Source organism: Erpetoichthys calabaricus, chromosome 8, assembly GCF_900747795.2.
Source record: "Erpetoichthys calabaricus chromosome 8, fErpCal1.3, whole genome shotgun sequence".
Taxonomy (NCBI): domain Eukaryota; kingdom Metazoa; phylum Chordata; class Cladistia; order Polypteriformes; family Polypteridae; genus Erpetoichthys; species Erpetoichthys calabaricus.
In genome coordinates, this window is record NC_041401.2 from 80,768,883 (window position 1) to 80,791,079 (window position 22,197).

General features: G+C 38.8%; 1 protein-coding gene across 3 annotated transcripts in view; it reads left to right on the forward strand.

The window, feature by feature from the left end:
• The first annotated feature begins 5,592 nt into the window (after positions 1-5,592).
• trpv1 (transient receptor potential cation channel, subfamily V, member 1) overlaps positions 5,593-22,197 on the forward strand; it is an 80,961-nt gene continuing 64,356 nt past the window's right edge. The window contains exon 1 of one of the 3 annotated variants that reach the window (XM_028806965.2): positions 5,593-5,838. The gene's annotated coding sequence lies outside the window, so the exon portion shown is untranslated. Of the gene's footprint in view, positions 5,839-19,518; positions 19,634-22,197 lie in introns of those variants that run through there. The other 2 variants (XM_028806963.2, XM_028806964.2) reach the window with 2 other exon arrangements.

The following is a 22,197-nucleotide window of genomic DNA, read 5'->3' on the forward strand; positions in this document are numbered from 1 at the left end:
CCCAAAGACAAAGTCTGGATAAGCAGGGGAGCACAGGACGGCAAAGAGGATACTGTATATAAGAAGACTAGTAAAGAGACTTCTGCCAGGTGACTACGGGAGAGTGTACAGTATGAGACCTCTGAACCCTCAGGAGGAGAGTTCATGTGGCTTCTTTATGAAAAGAAACAAAAGAAAAATACAGTCCAGAAGAACAGAGCACTTATAGGGTTCAAAAGCCCAATGAAAGTAAAGAAAATGAACACAAGTAGTATGTACAGATTTACGCACCTTTTCTTGTACCACCTTGTTTATACATTTGCTTTGGTGTGGTAAGTCTGGATATGTCCCACACATACTTGTCACTTGCCTAAGGGTCTTACTATTCATTTTCTGCCCATAAAATTTTGTTCAAAAATTCTTGTGGATTATTTCTTTACAACTAAGGTGGCCACTCATTTTCTTAGTAGTCACCAGTAGTTTCCATTTTGCTGTTTTCGCTACTGTGTCTTTCTGATAATGGAGGCCAGAAGATGCTGCTTTGTGTTTTTTGTGACTTCAGTTTTTTCTTTTTTTTAATCCTAGCTGTTGGAGAAATTTTAGTAGGATTGCCAAACTTGGGAGATGAACCATTATCCTAAATCATATTTATTTGGACAATATAACGCTAAGGTTATCAGGAAATTCTGTTGATGGTGGCTTAATTTGCCTCTAAAATCTGTGTGCTGACAGCTTCAAGCCAATGACAAAAGTCTGAAATTTGTGTAGTTTCTATTTGTCAGAGGTGGACTGCATCAGGGCTCATTGTTGATCAAAATATTCAAAGAGCCCTCTTTTTCTCGCAATGCAAGGGCAAGACCATTTTTAATCTTGCTAGATAATGTTTTGCACAATGCCCTGGCATGGTGTGAAAAGGCTGCCAACCATGCGAGGTGTTTTGTTGTGGACTTGCACACATCATGGGCCTTCTCAGTATGCAGTTTTGCATTGTGGTAGCCCACAACATCTGAATTACAACAGCCTTCAGAAGCAGTTTCTTATCAGCCTGAGCTAAAAGAGGCTCCTGTACTTTTGGCCGAGAAGACAGTGTTTCTGGACATTGTGAGAGATGATGTCAATTGAGCTCTCTTACTTTCTCAGTCCCCACCGTACACAGCGCCTCTACCTCTGAACAAACTACATGCCAGGCTTTGGTGTCTTTTTTCTCTCAAGCTAAAACCCACATATGCGCTAATAAAATTGTGAAAAATGAGCAATAAAGCAGAAACAAAGATGAGTAAATTGCAGCACTGCATATATACTTAGTGGGATATTGGCAACGAATTCTTCAAGGGATCTGATTCTGGGTCAGGTTAGGTTTAGAGATGGTATTTTGTTTGATGTTAATGGATGCATTGAGTAAGACAAGAAAAGGCAAGTATGACCTGCAGTCTCCAAATGAAAATTAATACAATGCATTACACATTATTAGGGTAAACCTGCATGTGAACATAATAAGCCTGCTCCTCCAAACAGCCAGTCATGTACAGTAGCTATAACTCAGTCTCATTCAGAAACAGTTGAGAGGTTTAACTGTTGTTCAGCCAAGCATTAAAGTGTGCAATTTGCAAGATCTAAGTGACTTTCACTGTGGTATGGTGGGTAGTGCCAGATGTGGTGGTTCCAGCATCTTAGAAATAGACTCCTCTGTGGAATTTACAATAACTGCAGCCTTTACGGTTTAAGCAAAACACATCTAACTAGGGGCAATCCTGTAGCCAAAACATCTTGTTAATGAAAGAGGTTTGTTCAAATTAAGAGAAATGTCATAAATCCTCAAATAATGTTTCATTACAACAGTGGTGCTGAAGAACATCTCAAGAAAAAGAACCACATTAGCCATAGCCAAGGTTATGCACATGCCAGTCTGAGAGCCCAGAGGCTGTTAGGGGAGCAGTAAGCACTGCATGTGTCCTGCGTGGTTCAGAAGGCATTAGACAAGGGTCCAATGTAAAAAATCGAGAGTGTAATCAGGACCACTTCCAGTTGAGCAATATTTCTCAAATATCATATCTCTTTGTTTCTCATCAAAATTAATTGATAATATCGATACACAATCATTTATCTCTATTTATAATCAAACTTTATATTAAAATGATATTTTCACACTTAGAGAGGTCACAAATGGTGCTGGAATTTTTTTCATGATCACATATGCATTACCTAGATTATGTGCAAAGTAAAAAGTTACAGTCACCTAAAAACTTGGAAAAAGTGTTAGCATTATATGTGTTACAATAAATTGGTACAGTATAGGTAAAACTGCATTTAGCTGCATTTAATTATGATAATGAAGGTGGAAATAAAAAAAAAAATCATAAAATTAAATGTATTACCAGGAACATGACGGGATTGTAGCAGCTTATTGTTCCCATTACATCTTTATATTTACATGACATGTTCAATGTTTACACGTTTGTAAGAGCCAATCTTAGAAAGTTAAAATGGTATAGTCTTTTCCCCCTATAAGTTAGTAAGAGATAGAATCTTCTTGCTATAACTGAGAAACAGTGTGATATTAGATTTAGTTGTGTTTAGAACAGGTCCCAGTAAACAGGGACTTGAAAGACCCATTTTCTACTTAGAGATGGGATAAGCATACAGTTTTCTGACCGCTTTGAAATGGTTCAGAAACGTTTTGAAATGGTATTATAAGTGACTAGTAACGATTTAAGATGTAACAAGATTAAGCTTAGAACTAAATTTTTTCTTATTATAATTTTTCCTTTTTTGCTATTTTTAATTTTCTTTTTTGTGTGAACTGTTTTACTTTCAAACTTAACTAAACTTTTAAAAATGGAGATATTTTGTCTGTGGAATCATTTCTGCGCGTCAGGCTTTTGTTGAATCCCATTTTTTAAGTTGGAGCTGCTGAATTTAGGAAACTTTGGGAAAACGCAGCTACAACGTTATTGTTAAACTGATGATAAACAAAATTAATAATAGTTATTGAAAGAATGGGTGTCATATTGTATACAGTTTTTAATACTGTGTACACATTTATATTTCCATGATACAAAAAATTCAGATGGTTGTTTAAATAAAATAGTACTTTCAGTTGAGTAATTGTTCTCAAATTTCATATCTGTTTTCTTTTTACCATTATAAATATCTATACAAAATTTGAATCATCTACAATATATGTCATTATAACCATAGTTTACTTGACAATTAACAAAAGTATTCAGTTAAAGAACCACTTCCAGTTGTCGGAAGTGGCCCAAAAGTTGATAGGATTCCTTATTTTTGATATAAAGCAGGTGTACAAAATTTCATTGACCTTTTCAAGTTATTGTGTTTACACACAGGCACTCAGACAGACATAATTTCAAAAACGGTATTTTCAGACTCAGGAAGGTCTAAAACGTCAACATTCATCAAAATCTCGATGTCTAATTTTTTCCTGATTCCTATACTTTCTCTATACATGGTATTTTATGACTCAGGAAGGTCTAAAATGTCAAGATTCATCAAAATCCTGAGGTTGAATTGTTTCGCGATTCCTATACTTTCTCTATACTATGTATACAAGAAAGTAAAAAGAGAGAAAGAGACTCACATCCTGGATGGCAGGGGACAGACTCTCAAGCACATAACAGAGATACATTCCTGTTTCTGTGACTGAGAAGAGAGATTTAATTTAGGGAGAAAATTCCACAGTTAGCAACATCTCTAGGTTGACAGAGGGCACCAGGTCCAGAGGGGGACATATGGGTCAAGCTGTCCTTCTAAGAGAACAGGTAGCTGCCTTGGAGAAATGTAAAGACAAGTAAACACCCAGGATTGCAGGGTTATGGGAGGAAGTTATAACTGGGTGTCCTTTTTTTTTTTTTTTTTTTTTTTTTTTTTGTACCCTTTTAAGTAACTTTGGGATGAGGATTAAAGCTGCTTCACGGCCAGTGAAAAACAAAACCTAGAGTTGGGTGAAGAAATTGTAATGAAAGCTCAGCTTGTGGCAGACTGAGGCCAACGTCCAAGGGAGAAAGTGCAGAGGAGGAGTATCAGGACATAAAGAGAGTGTGGTGATGGAGTGATACTGTGGTAAGCCTCCATTCCCCTTCCACAATACCATACCTAAATGAATTGTTTAATAAAGTCAGGTTCAGGAGATGAGAAAAAAAAAATCAAATTTCACATACAAAGTGGTGGTCAAAAGCCGGAAGATCCAAACAAATCAAACAACACCTTTAAAACGTTAACAAAAAATAATTTTTAATAACCTAGCACTAAATAAATCCATCCATCCATTAATTATCCAACCTGCTATATCCTAACTACAGGGTCATGGGGGGTCTGCTGGAACCAATCCCAGCCAACACAGGGCGCAAGGCAGGAAACAAACCCCGGACAGGATGCCAGCCCACCGCAGTACTAAATAAATAAGCCTCCTAAGCCAAAGACAAAATATCACTAAAACTGCAAATGTCCTTTTAACCATCATGCAGGAGAAAGTAAAGAGTGAACTGCTATCTTAAATTAAAGCAACACAATGACAACATGGATCACAACTTCTGAAAGACAAGCAATGAAAGCCACTGCTAACAACAAAAGTAGGGAAAAATGCACACAAAGACAGCACTCATGAGACCTAAATTAGCAGTGCAGAAAAAAACAAACAAAACATGTAACATTTAATCAATGACAAGTTCCAAATGTAATTCATTTTACAAAATAACACCAAATATTAAATCTTCAGAGTCCCAAATCATAAAGTCATGGCAATAAGGCCTTTTTAGGCAAACCCTGACTGGCAGCAAATGTTGTGTTTAGCGCTGTATCGTTTGTTAATTTCTGGTTTCCTTGGTGCTTTCCTGGCTGGGACTCCTGCTTAATGTCCACACTTCACACACACAATGTGCTGAACATGAGAGGCTATGTAATTGGGTGGCTGCATTTCAGCGTGTAATGATGTGGTAGACAGGTATCTTGACCCATCCTGTTTTTCATTGCATCCTTTACTGCTAGGGCTAGCACTACCCTCAAGATGTAAATGTATATAAAGCATTAAAAAAGATGCTGACATATTAGACATGAATTATTTATGCAAAAAAATTGAAGAAAATAAATACAAAGTCTAAGATATAGTGTCTTCTATGTTTTGGAAAAAATGTTCTGCATGAGTGGGATACTAACAAGAAATACAAGCGTGCAAAAGTCCAAGGAAGTTCCTCACATGTGCAGCCAGGTCAGGGTGTGCGCCACATGCAAAGTAAAAAGAGTCTCTTCTGTGCAAATGGAATTGAATGAAAGACAATTTTTCATCCTAAATTGTCCCTAGTGTGTACTTGGTGTTTGCCCTGTGGTGGGCTGGCGCCCTGCCCAGGGATTTTTTCCTGCCTTGCACCCTGTGTTGGCTGGGATTGGCTCCAGCAGACCCCCGTGAACCTGTGTTAAGATATAGCGGGTTGGATAATGGATGGATGGTTGGACAATTTTTCATTTTCCAAACTAGCTTTCATGTCCACTTGGCCATAGAGGGTGGCATTTTAGTAAGTGAAAGAGGAAACCCACGTGTACAAGTTCTGGTGCACAGAGCCGTCTCGTGTCATCTGCCTCTTACAGATAAAACAATTTCAGCAGTCTGTTCTGTGACTCTCAGACCACATCCTGTTGGTAGGTGGCAGTTCTTCTCTAATATGTCAAATATCACTTTGCCATCTCCTGCCTGGCACAATTTGTGCAAACAGATACAAAATAAAACATCAAGATTATTCAGCTATGTCTAGTTTTCAGTTTTAAGAAGACCAGAGGATTAGAACTGGAAGTTGCCAGTGCTGACCCAGAAACGAGTTTGGAGGTGAAGATCGGGACCCCGCAGTGGTGAGTTGAGAAAATGAAAATGTGACAACACCAAAGGGCTGTGTGTCGGGCTGCCAGTCCAGAGTTTGGATAGGAAACGCACTGCTTTGGTGTTACTCGGATGACTCCAAGCATTTATATATTTATAACTTGTCTGAATTTGAAGGACATTTATATAAAGTAAACAGCCTGTCAGTATTGCAGTGCAGTGTAGCGATGGGGGAGTATGCTTGCATTAATGTTTGCCCAGGGTTCAGTGTCTGTCCCCTTAATGTTTATATAGCACTTTGAGTTGTGAGAAAAGCGCTATATAAATGTAAAGAATTATTATTATTATTATTGATTCTTAGTCAAAGTCTTTTCTTTTTTAATTTTCCAAAAATACATAATGTCATCTGTCTATATGTATATGTTTAATAACTGACAGCTTTTCATTCGTTTTCATCCCAAAGATGTGTGTGTTAGGCTAACTGATGATCCTAGTCTGGCCCTTTGTGGGTGTATGCATGCAAAAGTACTCTGTTCAGGCTTGGTTCCTGTCTTGCGTCCATTGTGTCTGTGAAATGAATTATGTGGGTTTGGGATTATTACTGTTATACTCATTTAAATACATATTGAAATATGCGTAACATCTCAGATTTGTCATTCATTGTACTTGTTTCCTAAACCACCTGTGAACACCCAGATCAATGCCATTGAGATCTTTTGGGATTTCCCATTGGACATATGGGACTGACTCGTGTTCTCTTCACAAGAAATCAATTCAGCTCACTTCTCCATTTCTTTCCACTGTACCAGTTGTGCAAGTCAGACCATGAGCGGTGCCTCCATCCTGCAGCAGATTCGCTGAAGTAACTCCTGCTGTGAGCTGTAGACTAGTGGGTAATTACGACAAACCTACATTCACATAAAAAAGATACCAAAGAGGTTCTTCAGAGCAATGCTAGTATAGGGGATCCATTTTTAGTTCCCAAAAGGACCATCCACATGAAGGTTCCACAAAGAAACCTTGATTTATTTTTTAAAGGATCCATGAATAGCCATGAACAGAGGATAACAGATTTGTGAAATACAAGGGGATTCATGATTTTACAATGACTCTTACTCAAAGACTAAGTTCAGGTTTTCTTGAGGTCAATATCCTGCTAGGCAGCCTATTTTAAAGTAAAGACTTCTGTTTTTCCTTCTACATATTAGGAATCTTTTCAAAGATCAAAGAGCCAATATGATACACAAACAGTTCTTCCCAGAATGAAATGGCTGTTTGTCAAGCAATGCTTCTGTGATGACCCTCACAATCCCGTAAAGTGCCATTAAAGAGAGTCCTGCACTCTGCGGTAGGGCAGCCCTCTAATTCAGTGTGCAGGGATGTCATTGTATTGACTTAGTAAATGGGGCGCGTACATGTAGGCAATAAGTAGGGAAAGGCCAATAGCAAGCTTAATTTGGCACGTTAGGAAGAATGTAGTAGCCTAACAGACCACTTTATTTGTTTAGGTAATACAGTGCATCTGTTGGGGAGGCCATGCCTGCTGAGCTCCCCCTTAAACTCTACCTATGCTTTAACTGCAGTGTTGCAGAGTGTGGTAGGCCATTCGTTCATGGGGGTAGTGGTTCAATTGTAATCCTTGACTAAACGGACTGAGTGGCCAGACTTCAGAGTTAAACAGATGAAGAATCATTGTTGACATTCTAATATGAAAGTTAGTTAATGTGAGTTTGAGTATCACACAGACTGGTGACCCAAAGACGCCATTCCTGCCACTGGAAAAAAAGAAAGCTATCATCAGCTGAAGCATTTGGTATGATGCGGGTTTCATTTGATCTGTCTAAATGTCTCCCGGGTGCTGAATTACAAACTTCTTCGTAGTCAGAACATGCTGCTTGTGGACAACTTATGATATCACTTGAGTACAGAAAAAATAAGATGAAAGAACTTATTCATGTGGACGCATCTGATGGTAAAAGTGCAGATTTGTAACAGCATTTTAAAATTTTGATCACTGTCCTTTGTCCAAATGACCTGCAGTTGAAGTGAAGGAAAGCAAACTTGAGCAGAGACAAGTCCCTCTTAGACTATTTACGCTCTTGCCACGCACTCCTCCTCCATCACAAACTTTGTGTCTGTAGCCTTCATCCAGAAGGTTTGTAGAGCTGAGGGACAATTAATTAGAGTCCTCCAGTCAGGCAGTTTCCTCCACAGCTCAAATGAGTGCACATTGTCCTGGTGTCAGTTATCCAGTTGTTACTGAGGCTGTCCACAACTTATACAGGAGGATTTATTAAAATACGCCATGCCCCTTTTATCTTAACTCACACTGCCAGTTAGCTTTTCATATTTGCTGCTCAGATTTGTTTTGCTTTTAGTGATCTAAGCAACTGCTAACCACAGGATAGTGACAAGAACTTCCTGAAGGCAGAAAATAAAACTTAGCAAGTTTCAAATGAAAACTGATCTCATCATCCACAGCGCAGAATGCCAATTTGCAGTACAATATCTCATTGCACGCATGTCAAAGAATAATCTTTACTTAACCTGACCTGGACGAAAACATAATTAGCAGGTAGGGTGTGCTGAATAAATATGAACAAATAAAATTATGTTTAAAGATCAATCAGTTCATTCTTTAATTAGGATTGCTACCAAAGCCACATTACTGCAGTTGCTCCCCTCTACCCACATCCATGATTACAAGTAGACTATCCATACCAACCGCTGTAATTCCACCACAAAGGGAGCCAAAATGCATTCTTATACCAGGACTCAAGATGGGTACATAACAGTCTTAGTGTGCACCAATACAAGCTGGATATACCCTCACCAGCTTGCTGCAATACTCCTATGGTAATGATGTTTTTTAAAATAAAATAAAATCCTAAGACACATCTACTTCAGGCGGCACGGTGGCGCAGTGGGTAGCGCTGCTGCCTCGCAGTTAGGAGACCTGGGTTCGCTTCCCGGGTCCTCCCTGCGTGGAGTTTGCATGTTCTCCCCGTGTCTGCGTGGGTTTCCTCTGGGTGCTCCGGTTTCCTCCCACAGTCCAAAGACATGCTGGTTAGGTGGACTGGCGATTCTAAATTGGCCCTAGTGTGTGCTTGGTGTATGTGTGTGTCCTGCGGTGGGTTGGCACCCTGCCCGGGATTGGTTCCTGCCTTGTTGGCTGGGATTGGCTCCAGCAGACCCCCGTGACTCTGTGTTTGGATTCAGCGGGTTGGAAAATGGATGGATGGACATCTACTTCATTAACTGGGCTACTATTATATTTTAATTATGACATGACATACCTGACTACAAGCTGTGCACCTAAACTTCACTCATTTCCTTATTAGCCACTGTAACTTGTTCACCTGTTCACATGCTGGGCACAATATTCTTATTAGATCTTTCACTCTTCTCAATCATATTTTTGATCAAATTGATTAAGAAAAAATTCTACTTACAAGTTTGGCTACAGGCAAATTGACTTTCTCCCTAGATCATTTTTTTCCTTGACTGGGTCCAAAATATCTGGCATTTAGCATGAAAATAATTAAAAGGTAAGTAATAAATAAGTAGCTACACACCTGATTCATAATAGCTGTCCAGTGTCATACTTTGATTTCCCTACAAGCTCAGTTGCTAAGAAATGATGTCTTTCATAAGTGTGACTGGTGGTGTGCGCAGGTACAGCTGAGAGACAGAGAGAGAGCTGCTGCACAGACAAAGTCGCTGTCTAGGGGACACTTGCCAGAGACTGACATCAGGTTCGTGTCCGGGTCCTCCCTGCATGGAGAGTGCTTTAAGTAGTGAGAAAAGCACTTTATAAATGTAAAGAATTTTTATTATTATTATTTTTTATTATTATTATCACTAGTGATTGCTGCACAGAGTTGGAACTAGTGGCTTCTAATTCCCCTAGAGAGTGAGAGAGCTGGAGCATCAGCCCTGAATGGTTTTTCACTTGTGACATCCTGCTCCAAACAGCTTAGTCTACCTAAGAAGTGTATCATCATAGGGCTTAACTGAAGCTTTGTCTTGAATATCATATTCTGCAATGTTCTTTTCAAACTATCATTGGGATCAAATTTCAAACACTGATATAGGCATTTTCACACAAAGCCTATTTAATTTGCTTACATTTCCGTTCTGTGTTTATAAGTAACTCTAAATTAGATCAAGTACTCATCAGAAATGGTCATAAATAAGAAGAGAGGAATGAAATTCCCCTCCAGACAGAAAAGCCATTATGTAATTACTCTGTTAAACAAATGTAAAGGAAACATGCAGCCGGTATTGCTGTTTGCATCTTGCAGCCTGGTACTGCAGATAAGTGGGTCTAGTAGACTAATGGGTGGATAAAAATAGAAAACTGTTGAAATAATTTGTAATTCCTACAACATCAATTAAGTACACAAAAGCAAATCAGGCACACTTGTTCATGGCAGCAGCCTGCAATAGGTAGGTATAGGAAACAAGATAGGCTAGCAAGTGTATACCAAGTGGTCAAAAGATGGTCAAAGGGCTTTATATGATGTCATGTTATAATTAAAATATAATAGTAGCCCAGTTAATGAAGTAGATGTGTCTCAGGATTTTATTTTATTTTAAAAAATATTACCATAGGAGTATTGCAACAAGCTGGTGAGGGTATAAGTGTCTTGGGGCCAACACTGCTGTTACCATCCTGATATTCCAGTTCTTCTTCCATTTGGAATGATAGTAGCAGTTCTTCAGCATGATGGGTTCCAGTTCTAGTGATAGTGAAACATATAAAAATTGGATGGTATTACTCAAACAGTAAACTATGATGCCTCTTCTGAATGTGCATGGTATGTCAAGAGTTTTGGACAACTTTCAAAAGTTCAAAAGTTTCTGTTCAGTAGATCTCAGGACAGGTGTATCAGATACTGATGGTCCCTTACAGAATTTCAGCCTGTTTGTACGTTGACAGCATGTTAGAAGTAGTTGTGACTGAGCCCAACTGTCATGTTTCAGCCAGCATGTCTCCACTGGCTGGGTTTCAAAGTGGTGTCTCTTGTTTGTTTTGTGTTATTTTATGCCATTTATTTGTGTTAATGTTTATTTTATTATGTACATTTTTCTTTGTGTTTGTTTGTAAATGAATGTGGCCTTGGTTATATTCCTTGTGTTTTGTGGGTGGCTCTTCAAGGGGTGGAGCCACCTGCCAATCACTGCCAGGAATGGTTCTCCACCCTATTTAAGGGATGGCCTCCCATAGTTCCTAGTAGTTCATTGCAAATGTGCTAAGGAGAGGAGAGTTAGTTGTGTTTCATGTACTATAGCTACTATGCATTTTCCAGATTTTCGACCCTGTGCTGTTTTGGACTTTGACTTTGGATTTTGTATTGGGATTGTGTTTACTGAATTCTTGAATCTCTGCTCTGTTTTATAACCATGATTTTTGGATACTGTTTTCGGACTTTGTTCACTGTAGATCGCCTTGCGTTTTTTTAGGCAATTCTTTGTGCTCTACGGAGCTTTGTGTATTTCAGAAATCTCAGTTAAATTAAACCCTTTATTTTATAAACATTTGTCTTAGCCCTTTGGGTTTCTAATCAGGAGGGTTTTGACTGTGTTTTCCCCCCACTAGTGGGCAACTTTAGAAAGTATTTTTGCTGCTGTGCTTTTGGGACTTCCTCGTCACAACACCAATAAACATTTACAGTAACTGATCCAGCAACACATGCTAAATTACAGAGTTATAAACCAATGATTAATCAAAATACAGCGATGAAACAATTTTTGCCAAAACAGGAAAAATATATATGCAAGAAAAGAAATATAAAGAAGAAACTGACCAGCCCAAGATATGGCCTTCAACATTTTACTGAAATTCCTCATCATTTCCACTTGAGTCTGTTTGTTCACTTAAGCCACATCCACCCTTTGTGCACAAGCACTGTATTATTTATCATTTATGGGAAAGCTCCAGCTGGTCAGTTTATTCTTTGTTCAGATGTTTTGCTCTCTCCATCATTGTCTTTCTTCACTCCTTCTCAAAATAAATAATGAAATGATCCTACTTTCTTTGTTTTTAACATTTCACGTCATACTGTCCCTGCTGAGGGATCACTCACTGTGCTCGCGTTGTGCTCTGGTGGCTATCAAGTATAATGTTAAACTTTGACGCTGCATATGCTCTCAGTCTCTGTCTCTCTCTATATATAAATACAGTATATATAAATGTCTATATGTGTGTCTGTCCGGCCTGGAAGTAAGAGGTGGAGTCGGGGTAAGGGCTCATCCTCCAAGGAAACAGAAAACTCGCTTAGCCGCTAATAACACAAGCAGGGCCAGCACGTCAGCCAAATGAAACCTCAGAAGAAAGAAAAAGTTGCTTAGCCACTAACATCGGCAGAACGGTATCCCTTTTACTTTTCCTGCCGCCGCTAATGCACAAGCAATGCAAGCACGTTGGTAAAAACAAATTCTCCTAGGAGAAAGATGCCCAGAGTAGTTCCTTTCAATTAACTGACATCTCTACATTTCAATTTTTTTTCTGACGATTTCAATAGTTTGTAGGACCCAAGGCTTTTTACAGTTCAGGCTTAAACAGCTAGTATTATATATATATATATATATATATATATCTATACATATTAATAAAAGGCAAAGCCCTCACTGACTCACTGACTGACTGACTGACTGACTGACTGACTGACTCACTCATCACTAATTCTCGAACTTCCCGTGTAGGTGGAAGGCTGAAATTTGGCAGGCTCATTCCTTACAGCTTACTTACAAAAGTTAGGCAGGTTTCATTTCGAAATTCTACGCGTAATGGTCATAACTGGAACATATTTTTTGTCCATATACTCTAATGGAGGAGGCGGAGTCACGTATCGCGTCATCACGCCTCCTACGTAATCACGTGAACTAAAAACAAGGAAGAGATTTACAGCACGAGTCAAACGCGGGAACAAAGGTAAATGACGTTAATTTTTGACTGTCTTTTAATACTGTGTAAGCATACATATTAACACATGTGCAATTAAACGTGTGCATTTACGGGGTGATTTCTCAGGCTTAAAAGCTCGCCTTTTATCAAACGCGGGAACAAAGGTAACTGACGTTGTTCACTGTCTTTTAATACTGTGTAACCATACATATTAACACATGTGCAATTAAACGTGTGCATTTACGGGGTGATTTCTCAGGCTTAAAAGCTCGCCTTTTACTAAAAAGGTAAATGCAAAACTATTTTCAATCATTCTATGATCTGCTTCTCACAACTGAAGGCACCGTGGCTGATGTTACGTCACTTGCTGTCCAACCATAAGCGTTACCTGGTAGGTAACCGGACACTCTCTTCACTCCCTTTCGGGAATCGAACCTCTGAGGTTTTGTTTTGTTCTTAATTAAAATTTAAAAGCAATACTTCACCGCTGCTAAGCCCCTCTAGCGCTGACGTCCCAGGTTCGATTACCGTAAGCAAGTGCAGTGAGTGTGTAATTACATTCACGGCATTCGTAGTCTGATTCACAATCTGATTGTATGGGTGGTTACCTACCAGGTAACGCTTATACTTGGCCACCAAGTCAGGTTGAAGTGATCACTTGCGTAAAGGCAGCTTCACAAAAAAACAGATCCTTAACAAACTGTTATTAGTATATTTTCCCTCAATTTAAAAACGTTTTATTTTCTTAATAAAAATTTAAAAGCGGTACTTCGCCGGTGCGAAGCGCGTGGATTTGACCGACTGACACATACAGACATATTCATGAGTGCAGGTACTTCGGAAAGAAAGCACCGTGTAAACCTAAAGTTTAAATTAAGTTCATAGACCTACAAAAGATTGCCATTCATTTGAGGCAAGATTGCTTTTCTTCTGTACAACTATACGTTGCATTCTCAAGAGTGTGCTTGCACGGCTTCGGATATAGATATATATATATATATGTATGTCTATATATAAATATGTAAGCTTATAAGTACTGCCTTACTTCTCTTTAAGAAAGGAAGATGTAATGATACTTGATTTAAACGATTCCATGTCTTCCTGGGTTTGCGTAGCTTATTGTCAATATCTTTACACCTGTTTTTAACACTTATTTACTGAAACGGGTTTTCACGAAAAAAGTTAGGGCTTTGCTACAGGATACACCCTCCACAAGTTAAGCAAGTAAAAATAAAATATATATTTCTGTTTTATTTAAACCTTTTAAGTTCGTATGCATAGCCCCATTTGGCTGTTTAATTTTTTTTTTCTTTCTTCAGTGATATTTAATCTCCTTAAAGAAAAAGAACATATCCATTTTACTTTTTTTGTATCTCTTTAGTAATATTTTAGTGTAAAAGGATAACCAGTATTTAAACCTTTTATGTTTCTTTATATATTTATTTTACACAATGTTGAAAAATTAATAAGAAAGCTACATATTTTGGCAGCTGCTGCTTTCATTTTCAATGAAATGAAAAAAGCTCTCCAAGACAAAACGTCAATGAAGAAGAAACAGTTTGCACTATCTAAAAATCAGAAACCCTCATTTATAAAACTTTGCTGCAGATGACTTAGCTTATTGTCAATATCTTTACATGTTTTTTTAAGACTTATTGACTGAAACGGGCTTTCACGAAAAAAGTTAGGGCTTTGCTACAGGATACACCCTCCACAAGTTAAGCAAGTAAAAATAAAATATATATTTCTGTTTTATTTAAACCTTTTAAGTTCATATGCATAGCCCCATTTGGCTGTTTATTTTTTTTTTTCTTTCTTCAGTAATATTTAATCTCCTTAAAGAAAAAGAACATATCCATTTTACTTTTTTTGTATCTCTTTGGTAATATTGTACTGTAAAAGGATAACCAGTATTTAAACCTTTTATGTTACTTTATACATTTATTTTACACAATGTTGAAAAATTAATAAGAAAGCTACATATTTTGGCAGCTGCTGCTTTCATTTTCAATGAAATGAAAAAAGCTCTCCAACAGAAAACGTCAATGAAGAAGAAACAGTTTGCACTATCTAAAAACGAGAAACCCCCATTTATAAAGGTTTGCTGCAGATGACTTAACTGAAAATAAATGAATAGTTCCTATGTGTATAATACATATTTATCTATTTTACTTATGCCTTTATTCCACCAACTTACAACATCTGAGGTACAATTTGTTACATTACTTTTGTTTTTTGCAGCACAGGCAGGTGAAGTGACTTCCTCAGGGTCACACAGTGGTGTCAGTACCAGGATTTGAACTGACAAGCTCCGGGTTTACTGAAATATTACTGAAGAAAGAAAAAAAACGAAAACGGGCAAATACGGCTATGCATACAGATGTCCATCCGTCCATTATCCAACCTGCCATATCCTAAATACAGGAGCCAATAAGTACATATGTATATATACAGTATATATCTATATATATATATATATATATATATATATATATATATATATATATATATACAGTATATATATATATATATATATGTGAATGTATGTATGTATATATGTATGTCTATATATATATATATGTAGATATGTAAATTTGTATATGTATATATATGTTTATGTGGATGTGTATATGTGTATATACGTATGTATATGTAGATATGTGTATATGTAGATATGTATATATATATGTATATGTATATATATGTTTATGTGTGTGTGTGTATATTATATATATAAAAGACAGCAACACTCATAACAATGACAACACAATTACATTGACAATCATATTACGTTATTTTTAAAATGTTTCCTTTTTTTTTCATAACCTCTTTAACACACTACTTCTCCGCTGCGAAGCGCGGGTATTTTGCTAGTATATATATATATATATATATATATATATATTCGAGAACTTGGAGAGGCATCAGCTATCTCTTAAGAATGACCCTGGGCAGAGGATGTGGACCCACCTGTGCTTGCTGCCCCAATGGCTTTCATCAGAAGGCACTGGCAATACGATATTTTAGCTGTATAGCTGGTGTATGAGTCCTATTAATCTTTGTCTCAAGAAAATACCTCCAGACAGACAATGTTTTTAGTGAAAATGCCAAGGTTAGCCCTCCATTGGTGAGGTGTTTCACTTGCACATTGTTGAGCCACACCATTTGCTTCCTTTTGACATTGTGCCCCTTCATCTGTGTCATTAGCATGACATCACTGTTCCATGGCAGTGTTTGCTGCACACTGGTCTTTTGTAGTGAGGTGCATGCATGCGTCAAACAAATGCAAAAGTGCATGTACGTTTATATATTTCTAATATTAATATATATATATATATATATATATATATATATATATATATATATATATATATATATAGTGAATTAGACGCTGTATAGCGCCCGACCCCGGCACAGACTCACACAGAGGCACGTGTAAAATAACACAAAGACTTTATTTTTCTTCAGCTGGAGGGCACGTCTTCTCCATGAACCCCCCAGCCACAACACAGTCCCAAAAGCACTTAAAGTATATCACACAACAGTCCCGTTTGGCACCACCACTCCTCCCATCTAGCTTCGTCCTCGACCTCCCGACTCTGGCCCCTGAGTGGTGGTTGCTGGCCCTTTTTATAGCCCACCCGGAAGTGCTCCAGGTGCTTGATCACCTGTTTCTGATTGCACTTCCGGGCGGGGCTGTAGAGTTGTCCAGGCCGGCTCAGGGACCCATGCAGCACCCCCTGGTGGTCACCCCAGATCCCAACAGGGCTGTGGAGAACTCCATCTCCCATGGAGCCCTGCGGGAAACTGAGGCCCCATCGTCAGCCAGGGAGGCTGCCACCAAGCGTCCCGGGGGAGGTACTGAGAAGCCCATGGTTGCTCCCCTGGAACATATGTAGAAGGGGACTATATATATATATAGTGTATATACATTGCTCATAATCTCAGATGCTGTTTCTGTGTTTTTGTGTCTATCCTTACTCCTATGGCATACTCACACACTACTTGCTGTTCTTCTCTAGTGCTTATTTACATCTAGGAGACTTCTAAGATTTGGCATTACTTACTAGTTTTTTCTGTGGCCCACTCAGTACAGCTAGGTGAGACTCAAACAATAAATTATGTCTGGGGGTCCCCCATATCCATGCTTGCCTGCAGTTAGAGACTATGTGTTTTTAGGTAAGCCATAAGGGTATACAGTAGTTGTTGTTATTTTACTCCTGTGTTTAGTTGTCATTATTCTTTCTTTTTCTTATCAATAAAGTTCCTTAAGATTACTACTTTGGTCACATGTTTTCATCTTTTGGGATTAGGGATCTGCTGTAGAGCTCCCCCGCAGTCCACAATATAAAATGTATAAGCAACGTTTTGTGCATAAACAGTAGTGTTGCCACCTTTCAAGACTTGGACCAAAGTTCAGTTCTTTGTTAGTTGGCAGCTCTAAATTAAATTGAAACAATCTAGCAAAGCTGGGCTAAACTCAAAAACCCTAAACAAGCTGACCATAAGGATCACGTTAGGACAAATCAGACAAGTCGAAGAGTGAGCGTGAAACAGTCGCCCTACAGTTTGAAAATCTTTTATACCTCAGTTGCCTGCTGGAGGGTGTTTATTAGGAAGTGAAACACATTTCATATTAATCACTGCAAAAGAACTAATTATATAAATAATGATGACTGTGAGACTGATCTGAAACAAGCTGTGCTAATGTTTTCCGCTGACTGCAGTTAGTTATATGAATGAGAAGGGAATTTTGTTTTTCTCAAGGCCTAGTCAGAAACTGATGGTTTGATTATTTTGTAGAAGGAAACGAAAAGAACAAATTATGTGAGTTGTACATCATCATTTAAAAAGTCATAGAAACAAACAATTTAGGTTTTCCAGAAATGGAGTAAAGTTTGTCAAGAAATTACATGAGTGGAGTAAGTCCTGACCTCTTTCAAGCACAATATATGACTGGATTAGGTTAGCTGCTGTCTATTTGTGAGCAATTCTTACAAATTCTCACAATTCTCACAAGAATTGCTCACTCGTATCTTGTACTGTTTAATATCACGTGCCTGGGCTACAGGAATTACTCATATTTGCACTTTATTATGGAAGACACCGTTACATCACTGGCCAGACTCATACCATTCGCAGCCTCATTCTATTTGTCTCGGATTAGACTTTTTTTTTTTTTGGTTCTTTATTTCGCCTTATACAATTTCTTGTATTAGGAATTTGTTAGTTTTCGCATACCCCTTGGGGTCAGAGCTAAGAGTCAGCCATTGTACAGTGCCCCTGGAGCAATTGAAAGTTAAGGGCCTTGCTCAAGGGCCCAGCAGAGTAGTATCTCTTTTGGCAGTGACGGGGATTTGAACCGGCAACCTTCGGGATACCAGCGCAGATCCTTAACCTCACAGCCACCACTCCGCCCTCAGACTTGTTGGCAGGAATCATTCAGTTAAGTGACACAAGAAACCAGAAGCCCAATGCTAGCCTAGGCAGAGCCATGGGACCATCTCAACAGGATTAGCGTCACTCTAATGTAACATTACAGAATCACAAAAATTCTGCATCTTTTGACAGGCCTAGCATCATGTAATAGGTTTATAGGGACATTAGTGTCACATGTGCAGAGTACAGCAAAATTCTTAATTGCATGTGCTAATCAACATGTAACATGTCTCCACTCTCTGGCACCATGAGTAGTAAGTAAGTAGAACTACCTTACCTCAAAACTCCTTGTCTTCATTATCTGAAAAAACCTCTGTCGTCCATAACTGAATAATATCAGAACACGTTTAAATTAAAAGCATATACGCAGATTTAATTAAAAACTAAATGTAAGACAGACTGCAGGAATGTTAAGTAATTAATTGGTGACAGTATTTTGAAGTATCACAGCAATACATCTGTGAATATGCATTTATTACAAATAACACAGCAGTATGTTGTCTAAAAATCCACACTAAAATAGCTTGGAATGCATCATAAATGAATTTTATGCTGTATTGCCAATGTCAGTCAGTCAGTCATTTTCCAACCCGCTATATCCTAACACAGAGTCACGGGGGTCTGCTGGAGCCAATCCCAGCCAGCACAGGGCGCAAGGCTGGAACAAAACCCGGGCAGGATGCCAACCCACCGCAGATTGCCAATGTCAACATATAAAATAATATAACAAATTAAACACATCTAAAATGTTCTGAAAATGTGAAGACCTACAATATGAAAATACAATGTAAGACTTAGTGTTGAATTTAACTTCATGTGCACACTTCTTCCAGAAGTGTTTAGCTAATTTCTTACATGAACTGTCAAGACCTTGAACAGATCAGTCTACAACAATGGATTTTCTCAAGTCTACCTTGTTATATTCGAGGACTGTTTTATTTTTATAAGGTTTGTTTTGCCAGTTTGTTACTCAGTTTATCAAGGTTAAGAAGAAAATCTTAATGGGATCAAATGTCTGCTGTGTTTAGATGCGACTCCAAGTTGGCTGCTGAGTGCTAGGAAATGATAGGGAATCAATTTCTAGACATGCTTTCCAGTGCAGTGAGTGGGGTCAGTCGACATCTTTGTGTTTCAGTATCTCAATCTCCACCCATTACTGAGGGACCACGCCGTCTGTCTCATCAGAAGCTGGAGAATGCAGACTTTCACTTAAAGACACTGATGTAATGCATTATCTGCTGCTCTAATGTACTAAGATATGCTCTAGGGAGGAAATAACAAAAAGCCAACCCCCCACCCCTCCCCACCACACATGCACACTGCCCACCACGATACCAGAGACTCATGCTGAGCAGCCCAGGCTGCAGTGTCAGAACATCTCCCAGGCACCTCTCCCAGTTACGCATCCTCTGCTGCTCAATGCTTATACACATAAAAACACGTGGACAAGTCGCTAGAGCTCCAGGCTGCAGGTGCAGGTATGTGTTTGTCTCTTTGCTTGGTTCAAATGTTTGTCTTAAATATGCATAGCAGGATTTGGCATGATGCTGTTTTAAGGATCAGTTTGAAAAGAGGAAGGCACTGCATTATTGCTGACATTGGACTTAATGCTGTTCACGGTTACATTTATTCTCATTCATTAATGGCATAAAATAACATTCTCAAACTTGCTGAATCAAATGGTTTACAGAAATAAAAGCATGTATTTAAATAACATTAAACAATTTAGGATTTTAACTATACAAGAAATATAGAAAATAGAGGGACACCCAAAAGATAATGTGTTGATTGTCACAGTAGCTCAGGCAATTATTCATAGGAGGAACATACTTTAAATTTGAAATGGATGAGTGAGAAATTTGATTTGGATGAGTGACAGCAGCATTTCATATCTATCTATCTATCTATCTATCTATCTATCTATCTATCTATCTATCTATCTATCTATCTATCTATCTATCTATCTATCTATCTATCATATAGTGCCTTTCATATCTATCTACAGTATCTAATAGTGCACTTTGCATTTCCGGTCTGTCTGATACAATGCCTTTAACATTCAATTCAATAAAGTTTATTCTTACATGATGCTCCTCACTGAATTCAGGCTCACTGCATATCTATTAAACAGTATCTTTCACCATTGATCTTTCTGTTTACCTGCTACAATTCATTTCATGTCTGTGTATATAATATAGGGTCTTTCACATCTACCTACTTACCTACCTATCACAGCCGAACACATAAGTTTATTATATATTTATGGTTTTAATAAAGCACATTTCAGCTTTGTCTGCCTGCTCTGGCCAGATACTGGTCAAACAAAATCATTAAACATACGCCATCCATCCATTAGCACAACCCGCTATATCCTAACTACAGGGTCACGGGGGTCTGCTGGAGCCAATCCCAGCCCACATAGGGCGCAAGGCAGGAAACAAATCCCAGGCAGGGTGCCAGCCCTCCGCAGGGCACACACACCAAGCACACACTAGGGACAATTTAGAATCGCCAATGCACCTAACCTGCATGTCTTTGGACTGTGGCAGGAAACCGGAGCACCCGGAGGAAACCCACACAGACACGGGGAGAACATGCAAACTCCACGCAGAGAGGACCCGGGAAGCAAACCCGGGTCTCCTAACTGCGAGGCAGCAGCGCTACCCACTGTGCCACCCCATTAAACATACTGTATTTCCAAATTCATATTAAAATGACTGTTTTGTTTGGGTTCTGTTTAGTCACAAGAGTGTTTCATGTGGATTTTCTGCTATTCATCTAAAAAGGAAAAAAATGCCAGTTATAGCTTCAGGGTCACAACATGACTTGCTGTTGATAATTGTCAGTTTGAGAAAGTACTTCAGATGCTTTTATGCACATTAGAATTGCTGTTAAACTAATAATCAACATAGAATGAGCTCATTTTAATGAACAGTACCAAACATTCTCTGTAAAAACAGTGTGGAAGACTGGGGGTGCCACTGAGCCCCAAACCCTAGGCACAATTGACACAGACGCAGTCAAGGGTTCAAATAAAGGTGGCTTATTCTTCTTAAATACCTTTCTCAACAAAATAATCACAATCAATAATGATTCCTCTCTTCTTTCTTCTTCCTTGAACTCTTCTTCTTCCTGCAAGTGTTGCCCACTTCCTCCTGACTCCGACTTAACCTATGTGAGGTTGAGCGGCTCCTTTTACCTTGGACCAGGGAGCGCTTATGGTGCCAGGGCATAACTCGATGGAAGTACTTCCAGGTCAATCGCAAAGTCCCTAAGCTCAAGCAGGGAGCATAACTCCCTGTTGCGCCTTCTGGTAGCACCCACAGACCCCAGCAGGGCTGCCTCACTGAACAGCCAGTCCCAAGATTCCTTGGGGATATTGGGATGCTGCCATCTAACGGGTAGGGGAGTCATATAGGTCTGAAATGAAACCTCCCTCCATTATTCTGTTATATTGGCCTCCCGGCTGGTTAAGGCAAGGGAGCCAATCCCAACCGTAACACCCATCCATGTGTGTGGTCTTTTACATGAGATAAATGTGTTTTATTTGACTCTTTGAAATATTTGTTATCCTGAACAGAAGCCATCTACAAATGTTCTGTTCCAGTTTGGGTGCCCTGAATACGTCACATGTCAATGGGGTTTCTTTCTTATTATCCCATACACAAAAATCTGAATTACAATGGCATCCTTACCCAGAAGCACATGCTGACCTATCCCCCGCCATGCTGACATGGACAGCACAGCGATTGATGGTACAGTATATGTTGCAGATATTTCCCTGTCTTGTGAATCACCCAAGAACTTAACAGAGTTGACATGTGAGTGACCATTGAGTCAAACTGGATTCTTTGGCTCATTAATAAGTAAGTTTTCCAGTCATTTCAATAAAACACAGCAATGTGGTCATGTCATCACTTTGACTGGTCAGTTTGTTCTTGACTCCTTATTTGACTTTAGCGGTTTCTTCTGCTCCTGCATCGCCTATCTTTTTCTGGTGTTTTAACCAGGAGGTGTCCCTGGAAACCTAAATGTGGCTTTT